The following is a 13,048-nucleotide window of genomic DNA, read 5'->3' as shown; positions in this document are numbered from 1 at the left end:
TATCGACGAAGGCTGAAACTAGTTGACCTACACCTTTTCTAGGATATTGAGGGGCATCACCTCCTCAAACATATCCGATTACAGTTTTTACCTATGCCATAGGTCCCTTCAATTAAAACTTTTAAAAGGGTATTTCCTATAGGCATTTTTAACATATAACTCACTTCACATAGCACTGTTCACTTGTACACAACAAATCCCGCTCCGCTGTAGACAGGCGTTGCAGCACAGCTGGTTCACACTCGGTGATCCAGCTGGGCCCCGATGATGAAGCATGCCACCTACTAGGTAGGTGGGTGAGGGGTTTCTAAACATCAAGCACGTGTTGTTTATCCCATAGGGCATTTACCCTGACCAGTACCAGCCTGAGGTCTGAAATAAGCATGTGTGCACATGTGGTGCTCATACATTCCCTAAGTGCATGCGTGTGTGCCACATGGCACTTTGAAAAATGCAAAAAAGTGCTTTTTTCAAAGAAATCACAAATTACGACCAACCTGAAGTTGGTGGGTATTTGGGATTCCTTAAGCCAAAATCGCACAACTTAGGTGCTTCCAACATTGCATTTAAGGAATTGCATATTGGGATTCCTTAAATGCATTCGCAAAATAATGAAAATCAAATTTTGCGATTCCTTAATTTGCGAGTGGGTTTTTGTGTGCTACATTACACACTGCCTAAATTGCGATCGCAAATGCTGAAATTCTGTGAATTTCAGCGTTTGAGATTGCAATTTGGCTTCCTAGATATGCCCCCTTTCCATAGAGGTCCAGTTCAACTCTGGTAACCACGACAGCGCTGGGATGCTCCTGGGTTGCCATGCGCTATATAAAAGAACCTTTTCATTTCATTTCATTTCATGTTACCCTCCCACTGCCCTGGATTACAGGAGGTATATGTTTTAATATTGTCGGGATATTCCCAACTCTGAGTAACAGGAAGTATGTGGTTTTAATAAATTGTTCCACTGGATGAATAATGGGTGTGTTTATTCCTTGACTCTGGTTCCAGGATGGAGGGATGCAGAGAGTCAAGGCCTGCAGGCAGCAGGAGAGATGGCTGCATTGACGGACTGCGCTGCTATTGGTTGATGGAGTTGTAGTGTGGCAGTGTCATTTAAACTTCTGTTTAACTTTCAAACTGCCGTGAATAAAAAGTGAATAACTTTGTGCATAATCCTCCCCTCCGCGTTCATAACAGAAGTACAAGTTTCCTTCACTATAACGAGGACATGCCTCATGTCCGCAGCAGCGAGAGAGCTGAAAGTAGAGGCAGAGCGGAAGTTACGCGTCTCAAACGGCACCGCGACCTTTGCCCGCGGAGTTCCTCTTCCGGGAATGCTCCAATGGCCGGGCTCCTCCTGGTGGTCAGTGTCTGCGCTCCGCGCATGCGCACTGTGCCCCTCTCTGACCTCTGCCTCTTCCCTGTGTCCGGTGTCAGCTGCCGAGCCCCGAGAGAGAAGCGCCGCAGGTGAGGAGGGGAGGGAGGGAAGGGTTCCATGTGCGGGCCTCGACGCCATAGAGCTGGGGAGGGTGCGAGAAGCGGTATGAGGCAGCAGGGCAACAGGGAAAACCGAGCCCAGTCTCTGGCTCGAGCCCGGCTCCTGGCTCGGCTCTAGCTCGAGCCCAGTGCCTGGCTCGGCTCCTCGATCGAAAATGAACCTCTCTTCGTCTCTCTCCCACCTTAAATTGCCTCTGTTCAATAGAAGGTAATGAGGGGAAAATACATTCTCCTTAATATTATTTATAGATCTCCCTCTTTTAAAATGTTGCCATCGAGTCATTAGTGAACTAAGATGGAAGACCCGTGCCACGTCAGCTCTGTATGTGGACCAGGTCGATATCAGGCAACATCAGGTCCATGAAATCAAAGACAGCGGTATCCTGAACTCCGTCTTTGAAAACACTTCCATCCATAATTATGAAGTAAAAGGAGTTTTGGTGACATTAAATATGTGCCTAAGATCACACAATTTTAGCTGGGAAGCTGCGATTTGTCCAGTATTTCTGGTTTCACCGTGTAAAAATCGGCCACTAAGTGAGTATTTATTCGTTTTTCCTTTTTAATGTTAAGGATTTGTTTTTTACCTGTTTCTGCACTTACCCGAAGTTATTCGAGTACTTTACCCTCCACTAGTTACTTTTTACACAAGGTCACATTCATTTATTGAAGATTAAGGTATTTGCCCGGAGTCACGGGATGTTGAGCTGATGCCAAGAGTCGCACCTGGTTCCCAAGTTTCAGAGTCACGTTCAGGGTAGAGCAAGGATGGCAGCAGAACCCCGGCTCGCTGTGGGCCCGAGGTTCCAACAGAACCTCGAGCCGACCCGAGCCAGAGCCGGGCTCGGGCTCACAGTGGACGCCCACCTCTGTCTTTAACTTGAAACAGTGACAGGTGCTGAAGCTTACAGCAGATGTATAGCAGATACTTGTGAGTCCAAACCTCTGCTTAATCCTTAATTTATGTGTGGGTCAAGTGGTGTTTGCATGTTCAACACGACTATAACTTATTTGTGTGAACTGTCAAGTTTCTGACAAAACCTATACAATTTGTTTAACAATGACAACTATTGTGACAGGTAGAGCAGTATCCATTACAGTTTTTATCCTGGAACAGTAATATTTATTTACTTTCAGTACATCTCCCTCACAGTCACAAAGTGCTTATTCCATTGTTTTTGCCAAAATAATGCTGTACAGGAAGAACATCCAGCCAAGATATGGGCAAGTGGCCAGGTTGCTGATGATAGTATAGGTAGACATCCTTTGAAACCTGGATTCTCCATTTGATTCAGTTGTGTGATTCTAGACAAAATCCACTCTTTGATTCTCAGCGGGTGCCCAGAAGTGAGAGTTCATTTGAGCAGAGAGCATGTGCAAGAAGGAATCTCCATTAGGACACTTTAGAAAACTGTTAGTATTTGTCTTACACGTTAATTTACCCAACATAATTATTTCCTATTTTATGAGAGAGATAGACACTGCTTTCTGCACACTGGTTCTATATAAACTTTTATTTTGGCATTGTTTCGGCGTGTCAAATGCCAGTACAGAGTTTTAAGTGGTTCATATCTGGGGGTGGGAAATAATTTGACAAGTGTTACTTCGATATTGAAATTAAAGATATCAATTTATCATAGCTCCTTTAACGTGATTATAGATCTATTATCCCTTCAACAATGCTCCTCGTACTTTTCTAAATTTGCAAAGAAGCAATTATTCCCTATGAGTCTCATGAGTTACTGACAGATATTAGATTAGGGGAATAACTGCCCAGTAGTAATACACTAGAGTGATCTTTACCATCCAGATGCTAATTTCAGGCCACATGCTGCCAGTGCAGTGCAGATAAGCTACATAGAGATCTGGGGTTCAAATGTCAGATGATGAATTCTCCCAAAATCTTCCACATGTTTCCACAATTCAACCATTTTGTGACAGAGGTCAGTTGGGGACACAGCAGTGCAGTGGCGGCTGGTGGAATTTGAAAGTGGTGAGGCATAAAACCAGTGAATGTATTGTGCTACAAGTGAAGCTGGTGTTTATGAGGGTATGTTTTGAGGGGCCGGAGGCTCTGCACCCCAATAGTCCACGACGCTGCCTTTCTTTCTCTGCATTAATGCTGTAAACAGAATACATGAGGCTCAGAAGCATGTGCGGTGTATTCTGTTTAGAGCACAAGACCATCTTGCAAATGCGGCATCCCCCTCCCTTTCCAAGTCGTCGCAGTGTGACGACTTGGAAAGGGAGGAGTGGTAAAAGGTTGCTGATATTGGACAAGCAGCTTTGGGAGTACAGGGTTGATGCTGTATACACCCAGAGCTGCATTGGAATGTGACTCTTTTGTAACTTGTGGGAAGGCCCAGAGTAGGGGTTTAGAAAGTAATAGAATACTTGTCCATGGGACAAGTTGCCTTATAAATCCACTTGTCATGTAACAAAATCCACTTTATATAATCTATCCCTCCGCGCTATAGGAATTCCACATCCCTGTCAGAGGACCCCAATTATTGCAGAATAGCCCATACTGCTTAACTTTCAGTTCCACCAATGCTGCCATCAGGCTCTTGCACATGTGTCTACTTAAAACTGCCGGAAGTCTGTTTTGGAGAACGGAGCAGGCTTGCCTTGACAGTCTGTATTTTTCACCAACACAATAATCATTTAGGTACAGTTGACCATTAATACATCCACCCAAGCACCTCACGCAGTTTTTAACCTTACCCCTTCATGGCTAATAAAATACGGTACACAAGAAAGGAGGTATTTTTAATTTCACTTTTTTCGCCAATACACATGAAATCACTACCATGAAAATGGGCACGATAAAAATTCGAAGGAGTTGGTTGGGAGTTTTCAAACAAAAAAGTTTGACCACTTAAGGGTGATGTAGCCTATCTGAGGCAAGAAGTTGGCAGAGAAGGTATTAAACCAAAGGAGAAGTTGATGGAGTCAATTAACACTGCCCCTCTGCCCAAAAGTAAAGAAGATACATGGGCGCTTTTATACCTCGTGGAATTTTACACAAAGTTTGTGAATATCTTTCTTGAAAATGCTTACACTGTCAGGCAATTCCTAAATAATACGTATACATTTGAATTGCCAGTAGTGTTGGGAAGGGTTTAGTGAACTAAATAAAGACTTTTGTAGTGCACCGCCTGAATGTGGTTTCAAACTTGAAAGGTGTAGTAACTATTGCTGCAATTGGTAAAGGGTTAGCAACAGGCGCGCAACACCCATTGGAATCAAAGGGCTTCTCGACGGGGAGCCAATGTAGTGTCCGCAGGTGTTGGGTGATGTGGCAATGACATAGTAGGTTGAGGACTTGTCTGGTGGAGGCGTTATGGAGTTTGCTGGTAAGGTTCTTGTTGATCCCGACGTTGGATGCATGACTGTAGTCCAGTCTGCTGCTAACGTGGGCGTGGGTGACGGTCTTTCTGTGCTCGAGAGGAATCCAGTTGAAGGTCTTTCGTAGGAGGCAGAAGGTATGGAAACAGGAGGAGACAGCATTGATTTGACGGTCCATTTTGAGTTCGGAGTCCAGGATGATTCCAAGGTTGCGTGCGTGGGCGGTGTGGGAAGGTGGGTTCCCAAGGGTGGGGGGCCTTCAGGTGTCGTTCCAGGCATCGGGTGTGGGCCCTTCATGAGTATTTCGGTTTTGTCCGTGTTGAGTTGTAGCCAGCTGTTCTTCATCCACCTAGCGACAGTTTCCATCCCTTCTTGAAAGTTTAGTATGAAGATGTTTGGTTCGTTGGATAGGGAGAGGATGAGTTGGGTGTCGTCTGTTTAGGATCCAATGTTGAGACCATTGGCTCTGACAATGGGTGCGAGCAGAGCCATGTAGTCGCAGTGTGGGGCTGATGGAGGATCCTTGGGGAACTCCGCAGGTGGTCAGTGTGGGATCTGAGAGGAAGGGCAGGAGCCTGACCCGCTGTGTCCTACCGGAGAGGAATGAACGGATCCAGCTGAGGGCATGCCACAGATTCCTGCGTCATGTAGTCTGCGGGGTATGGTGCTTAGAGAGACTGTTGATGGCTGTGGATAGGTCCAGGAGGATGAGTGCCACAGTCTCTCTTCTGTCAGGGAGGGAGTAGATGTCTGTTGCGGCGAGAAGGGCAGTTTTGGTGCTGTGGTTTTTCCTGAAGCCAGATTGAGAGGGGTCATTGATGTTTTATTCTGTGAAGGATGCGAGCTGGCTGTTGATGCCTTTTTCGATGACCTTCGCTGGGTACGGGAGTAAGGAGATCCGTCTGTAGTTTTTGAGGTTGGTTGGGTCCGCCGTCGGTTTTTTCAAGAGAGGGTTGATCTCTGCATGTTTCCAGTCGTTGGGGAAGGAGGCAGTCTCAAGGGAGCTGTTGATGATTTCATGAAGCTCGGACGATGATGTCAGCTGGTCTGTGGTAGCTCTGGTGGGGGCAGGGGTCCATGGGAGCCCCGGAGTGGGTTGACTTCAAGGTTTTCAGGGTGTCTTCAATGGTGACAGCAGTCCAGCTGTCTAGCGTAAGCTGCGTGGTGTATGGGGGTGGTGGGTGTAGGTTCCTTGTGTGGGTTGTTGTCGTCACAGATGGTCTTGATTTTGTGGTGGAAGAAGGTGCTGAGTCTGTCGCAGAGCTGTAGAGGAGGTGAGGGGGGAAGTAGGTTGTCTCACTGTTGGGTGGGCGAATTCTTTAATGATGCCGAAGAGTTCCTTGCTGTTGTGTGTGTGGGTGGAGATTTTGTCCTGGAGTGCTTTCTTCTAGAGCACAGTTCTTCAAACTGTGGGGCGCCCCCCCTGAGGAGGCGTGGATGGGTTCCCAGGGGGGCGCAAAGGCCAATGCCAGCACATGTAAATGAAGGCGCCTGGAAGTGCAGCAATGTTTTTTTTGCTGCATTTCCAGGCTGTCTTCCTTTACTCTGAAGGCCTCAGAGTTCCGTGGGGCCAGAGGTCAGTGGGTGTGCTGCTGGGGGCTCGGCTGGGCAGTGTCTGGAGTCTTATTAAGACTCCAGCACAGCCGAGTTTTTCACAGGTCTTTAAAGACCATTTACATACATTTGGAAACTGGTTACCTAAGCTTAGGTTTTTTTTATTTTTCCAGTACCCCCTGTGCCCCGACTCTGCCTATTCCATACATTTGCATTTTAAACTTACTGCTGTAGTGTGAAAATGCATTTCATGAAAAGAAATACAAAAAAGAGTTGCCAATAGAAAAAATGCCAGCCATGTATTTTTAAAGAGCCTGCAAAAATCTTGCTTTGACACTAAATAGGGTCTTAAATAAAAAAGTATATATTCATTTGTAATGTGACTTTCTGTCTGTTCCTTTTATTTTCAGTCATGAATTGTTCAGGCAGCCCTAGAACACATGTAAAAGTACTTTATATTTGCTTTTCGAAGTACGCACACATAAGTGCTGAAAATAGGGCTTTAGGTGACTGTTTATTTTGGTGCCGCCTGCAACATCAAAATAATGAGCTGGCAACCCTAATCATAAGACTGGAAGTTTGATGCAGGATCAGCACATTATTTGCACATTATTTATTTCTTTCACCCTTGATTCCCTGATTAATTCCATAATATCAATAGTTTAACTTATATCTGAAATCCTGCATCCCGCCAATAGCATGCTGATTAACTTCAAGTGTCTGGGAATTCACCCTGCATTCAGACAACTCATTCCTCATTCTCACCCTTCACTTTTACGCTCACCCTGCACTCACATCGCATAGTTATGGTTTTCCTGCATTTGCCACCTAATCAATCGTCTGCTGCATAATTTTCAGATTAAAAATGCTGCAACACATGTTACCACACAGTGGAAGGGCCTTTCTAAAGGTTGACTGGTCACCTTTCTGTTGCTTATTGCTATATGTGGGTGTTAATGGGGTACTTATGAGGGGCAATAAAGGCCAGGACAATGTTAACAAGTGTAAAAATAGCAAAATAGTGCAGTAATGCTATCGCAAAATATGCAGCATAATTCGCCTTTCCTTGCTGCAGAATTTAGTCAACCATGCTGCATAATTTGGCCTTCTCCTGCCACATAATTCCAATGGCCCTGTTTATAGTGCTATGAAGTCTCAGCCTGTGGCAGAAAGCACTGTAAATATGTAAGTCATTATTTTAAAACAGTATTTACATACTCTAAGCTAGACTGCTGCAAAATGATGCAGTGATTGAGATAAAACAAGTTCTTACAAAATATACTTTTTAGTAATAAGTAATCAAATTGTATCTAATGCAGACATTTTTGTAAGTGTCTCCACTATTCCAGATCCCAGCTGATAACTCTGTTACATTACATCTTAAAAAGAATAGATCTTTGCCACCATAAAACTTTAAGCAGATCCACTGGAATTATTCAGTAGAAAAGAACAAAATTATGCAGCAGGTTTGACTAAATTATCCAGCAAGAAAAGGCAAGGTATGCGGCACAATGCGCCACATTTTGTAGTTAGCATTACTTCATTATTTTGTCATTTTTAACTCACAGTAACGCTGTCAGGGGAAATATTTCACCTCATTAGTACCAGTTTAAAGCCCAAATACAGCAGTAAGAAACTACAAGATTACCAGTCTTTGCAGGGCCTTCCACTGCTCCGGAACACTTTGTCACGCTTTAAGTAACTTTTGTTCCGTTTGACCTAGAATCAAGTTTTTGTCATTGAAATCTGGAGATTATGTAGCAAATGCAGTAAACTGATAATTATGTGGAAAGCGCTGCTCCTGCAGAAACTCATAATTCCAGTGGCCCTGGCTTTAAGTGACTCAATCAATTAATGGCTGGTAAGAAGGCCGGTTTCTTTTTTAACTTTCTGCACTACCACCACCCACTTCGATTTCAGGCACAGGCATGTCAAAGTCAGTATTAACCATTCAGGGGAAGTTTTTTGTGTGAAAGCTGAGTCCATGGGGTGGCTGGTAGAAGGCCAGCAGGGTTGCATTCAGATGCAGAGCCCTAATCCTCTCGATCCTTGGGGCCTCATAGAAATGGTCGAGGAGACCGAGGAAAGGAGCGAGATTCATAGATATTGTCAAAGAGAAGGCCCAGAATAGTGAGCACTCTACGCAAACTAATTTTTAGGTCTCGCCTGTCGATGCGCATGCGCATCGAGCTTGCGAGACTATTGGGGTTTAACCACTCTTTAACTAACTTGCAAGGAATCGTGGCGATTCCTTGCAGTGCCCGTGACTTTTAAGCTCAATGCGCATGTGCATTGAGCTTAAAAGCGCGTGCACATCAGTTCCCTCAGCCGCACTCCAGGCCCCTGCTGTTTTCACACCCTCTCCCCGCTCCGCGCCCTCCCCTGCCCGCCGTGTCGCAGATCACAGAAGCTTGTTTATCTACTTTCAAGCGCACGGCCGCTAGGCCGTGCCTCCCCTACTCTCCTCCCCCCTCCTCCTCCTACTCTCCTCCCCTGCCTGCCGTGTCGCACCTCTCCCCTCTCCGCCCCCTCCCCTGCCCGCCGTGTTGCAGATCACAGAAGCTTGTTTATCTACTTTCAAGCCGGCATCCGTCCTTGTCCTCTCACGCTTGTTTTAAGAGTCTTCTTGCTTTCAAAACACTGGTCACCTGACTGCCAGCACTTACTTTCAGCTCTACACGAACAGACACTACTGCCAGCAAGTGCCCCTGAACTGTAAAAGTTTCCTTCTGCCTGAAACACCGAGCAATACAGAATTCTGTGCTACCAGCAATACTTCTCCACGCACCTCCTGCAGCCCTCGACCGTCTTCCTACGAGATACAGTTAGGCTGACGGGCTCCTCTCACCGTTCGGGTGAACATCTCTTCACCTGGCACACTTCGCAACATGCTCCGCTACAGCCGCTCAGGCTGTTCGCCATTCCCTTACTCCTGCTCACGGTTTGCGGCACCTCACGCAAGAACGCAGGATGGTACTTGTGCAGTCAGTGCACGCGCCGCGCTTGAGGCTTCTTCCACCGATCCACTTCACTTGCACTGGCCTGCGCTCGTGCAGTCACGCACTCGCCACACTACATGCTCTCCCTTCCCAAACTTCACAAGTACTAGGCACACAAACTCCTCTCTCTCCCAAACTGGCCCTCCTTACGTTAGTTCACCTCAGGGATTAAACCTGTCACAGCCTCACGGTGCTCTTCTCCCCATTACCAGCACTAAAATGTACACGTCCTGACGCCATTTTCCTGGCCATAGAGCTCCACCGCAGCTCGGTCTCTGCCACTACTGTGTACCCACGCAAATTCACTTAGAGTGCTCTTCTCGGGTGGATCCCATCCTCGTCGCAATTGGAGTGAACATGCACCATCAGTTTCTTCACAATGGTTTATTATAAGTCAAGTAACAAGTGTGTGACCAACCCTGCAAGACAGGACAGCAACTGCCAAGACGGGACAACAGTTGCCAGTCCTAGTCTCACCCATGACATGCTAAACATTCCATGTTCAATGACATCACATGGCTATGCTAGATCAAATTGGATCTAGTTACAACATACAACATTATACAAATGGCCATACCACACATTAGGTTCTGCAGGCGAAAACAGCCATTCTTGTGTTGATGTCTTCTGTACCCTGGATACATCACACTACAAATCTGATCTCAAAGTGACTCGACCTATCTCTTTTTCCCACCCTCCTGTTCTCCCCTCACAGTCCCCCCTGCCCGCCTCCACGCCCCCCTCCTCTGGACCCCTCCACCCGCTCCCTCCTCTTCGACCCTGCTCAGTTCCTCCTCGGTTCTTGCTCAGCCCCCCCACCTCCCCTATTCTGCCCTCCCCTCCTCCCAGCGCTGCAAGGGTTACATTCCTTTCCAGCTGAGCTGGCAGAGCGATCCCGGGCAGAGCCGTCAGATTCGCGGTGGGAGCGGGGAGGGGGCAGAGAGCTATTCTCATAGGGGGGGAGGGGGGGCACAGAAACTTCATTATCTGCCTCCTTCTATTGCGAGACCTATTGCATTTCCAATGCTTGTTAGGTTTACAAATGGCCAGAGACCGCTTCTTTAGAGAGCTACCCCAAAGGGGACGATATAAGTGTTTTTTTTTAAAGGGACATTAGTGAAGCTGGTACTGCTGCCAAGTGTGTAAGTGGCCCCTGCTGGTTATCATAAAGGAGTAGATGCAGATACAGAAGGACTTGGGCTCAGGAATTTGGGGGGCCCACTGCATCACAATTATGACTGTCTACCTTTAAAAAAAGTGGCATCCGAGCGTATTGTCCTTTCAAGCATTAGGACAGAGGTGATGATCGATCATGGTGGGGAAGAGGTAAAAGAGGAGGGGAGATAGCCTGCTACTCAGGACTGCAGTTATCATTAGTGCAGCAAGAATAGTTGCATTGGGGTCAAAGAGTGTGAGGGGATCACAACACCCCAATTATGGGGTCAGTTTGTTTGGGATATCTGTTTTTGTTTGATGCATTTGCTGTTTTATAAGTTTCGTAAGTGGTGCAGTTCATAAGCTATAGAAAAAGTATTCCTGAAATCATCTCATAAGCTCCGCTCCCTGCATGCAGCCATGTCCCTCCCGCTCCCCCAATCCTAGCCATAAAGTTTTGGAGGGGGCCCGACCTCCAAACATTTTGCTTAGGGGGGGCTCAGAGTAAAAAAGTTTGAAGACCTCTGTCTAGAGTATCTGATGAGGTTGTGGTGGGCGGCGGTGGCTGCATTGGCTCATATGGCCATTAAGTTGTTTGTCTAAATGACTCTGTACAATATGTGCCAAGTGTGGAAAAAATATTCTGACTTAATTCTGATGCCATTACCCATCAAAAAAGTACCAAAGAATGAATGGGGATTTTTTTTATTGCATGATTGTAAAAGGAAAAAGATCCATGGCCTCAGCCATGAGAAATTGGGGCAAAAACGTATGGAAGACAAAAAATTGATAGGCATGAATGTATATATTAGATGTTATTAACTTATGAATGAAGGACTGAATGGGAGGTAAGGAAGAATTGGCTGAAGAGGATGGATTATTGTTGCGGGCAGACTTGTGATTTCTCTGGAAAGTTTGAGAAAGAGAACTCTTGACATATAACAGGGGGCATTTAGATAACTAAAGAATATTGTATTGGGGGCCTAGGATAGACAAGGAAGGTGAAGGATTCCATGGAAGCATAAATTCTGATAAATCACAGCTCACATTCAGTCCAACTTTATTCCCAGTAAACGATCCCCGTATGTCTTGGTAAAGAGTTAGTGTTGAGGTGATGGGACCCATATGGGAGAATGGCCGGTAAATTAAATGCAGATTGGGGATCTATGGTCATTTCTGAAAATGGCCTGAAATGGAAGTTGTAATGTTTGTGGCTTGTGCATACAACATCACAACATGTGAGGTCATGGGTTACAGTCCTTTTGTCTTGATGAAAGGGTGGCTGCCAGTTATCACGGACAACCGTGGGTGGAGGCCATAGGTTAGACAGGTGGAATAGTCACCAGAAGAGGACTAAACTCCATATAAATTATGGTATGATGCAAAGCACGGAGGTAAAGCCGGTGAAATTCAGTGCTGGACTTTGGATCAGGGATGGAACTGGATGAGGCATTGAGAGTAAGTGGCCTGTAACACAGTTGTCCATGGTAGAGCTGTCTTCATCCGGGGTTGAAGGTATCCACTGGGGAAGATTTGGTTGTCTGACCAACAAGCCTAAGAAATTCTAACATTGTGTATGTTAACTTCTGGCTTCATGTGATACCTGTATATAGGATGTACCTTTTTAGGGCGAGCCCTCGTGATGCACTGCTTAGCAGTGCTCACGTAGGCGAGCCGTTTTGTAGGGGTTTTCAAAATGGACCTTGAAATTCCACACAGCTCGTGCTTGTGCATTTCCTAGGTCCATTTTGATTGGGCTTTGCGCGTGTGTTGTTTTTTAACAGAACACGCAATAGGCATAGGCGGTCGCGTAGCTCCACCTATGGCATATTGGTGTCTGTTACGCGCACCAAAGCCCATATGTCATGATTTTGTCAGGTGAAGAGACTTTTAGGTATATTTGAGTGTCATCTGCGTACATGTGATAAGATATGTTCGAGCGGTTCAGATTTTCTGTAAGTGGTTCCATGTACAAGTTGAAGAGCGTGTGTGATAATGCAGATCCTTGAGGGACCCAAGTTGAGATCGGGGTGTTGTTAGAAAAGGAATGGTTGACTTTGGTTCTCTGTGAGCTATTGTGTAAGGAATGAGGCAAACCAATTTAAAACTGTGCCTGATAAGTCCCTCCTTTTCTCAAGAAGATCAATCAAGTTATCATGTTTGACGGTGTCAAACACTGAGGAGAGATGCAGGAGAAAACTGTTCTTAGGACACCCCCGCGCCGCACGTCCACCAGCTGTGTGTCCCCCTCGCTGCTGCTCGCAGCCTCGCTGTTCCATGTGCCTGCCGCCCTAGCTGCCTGCTCGCCTGCCTCGCTGCTCGTTGCCCCCGCAGCTCCGCCGGTTTTTCATAGTACTTTGTTGTAGTATTTCTAGATTGTATTGCCTTCTGTTCTTTGGTATTGTATTGCCCTCTGTCTAATTGTACTGTATTTCCCTCTGTTTAATTGTATTGCCTTCTGTTATTCTTAGCCGTTTTTCCCCCCTGTGCCT

General features: G+C 46.1%; 1 long non-coding RNA gene across 1 annotated transcript in view; it reads left to right on the top strand.

Annotated features, from left to right (window-relative positions):
- The first annotated feature begins 1,339 nt into the window (after positions 1-1,339).
- Positions 1,340-13,048, top strand: part of LOC144761100 (uncharacterized) — a 36,159-nt gene continuing 24,450 nt past the window's right edge. The window contains exon 1 of the long non-coding RNA XR_013595609.1: positions 1,340-1,470. This is a non-coding gene — a long non-coding RNA (uncharacterized LOC144761100). The remainder of the gene's footprint in view (positions 1,471-13,048) is intronic.

Source organism: Lissotriton helveticus, chromosome 1_1, assembly GCF_964261635.1.
Source record: "Lissotriton helveticus chromosome 1_1, aLisHel1.1, whole genome shotgun sequence".
Classification (NCBI taxonomy): domain Eukaryota; kingdom Metazoa; phylum Chordata; class Amphibia; order Caudata; family Salamandridae; genus Lissotriton; species Lissotriton helveticus.
Note: the sequence above shows the minus strand (reverse complement) of the source record. Positions and strands in the feature narration are given on the sequence as shown.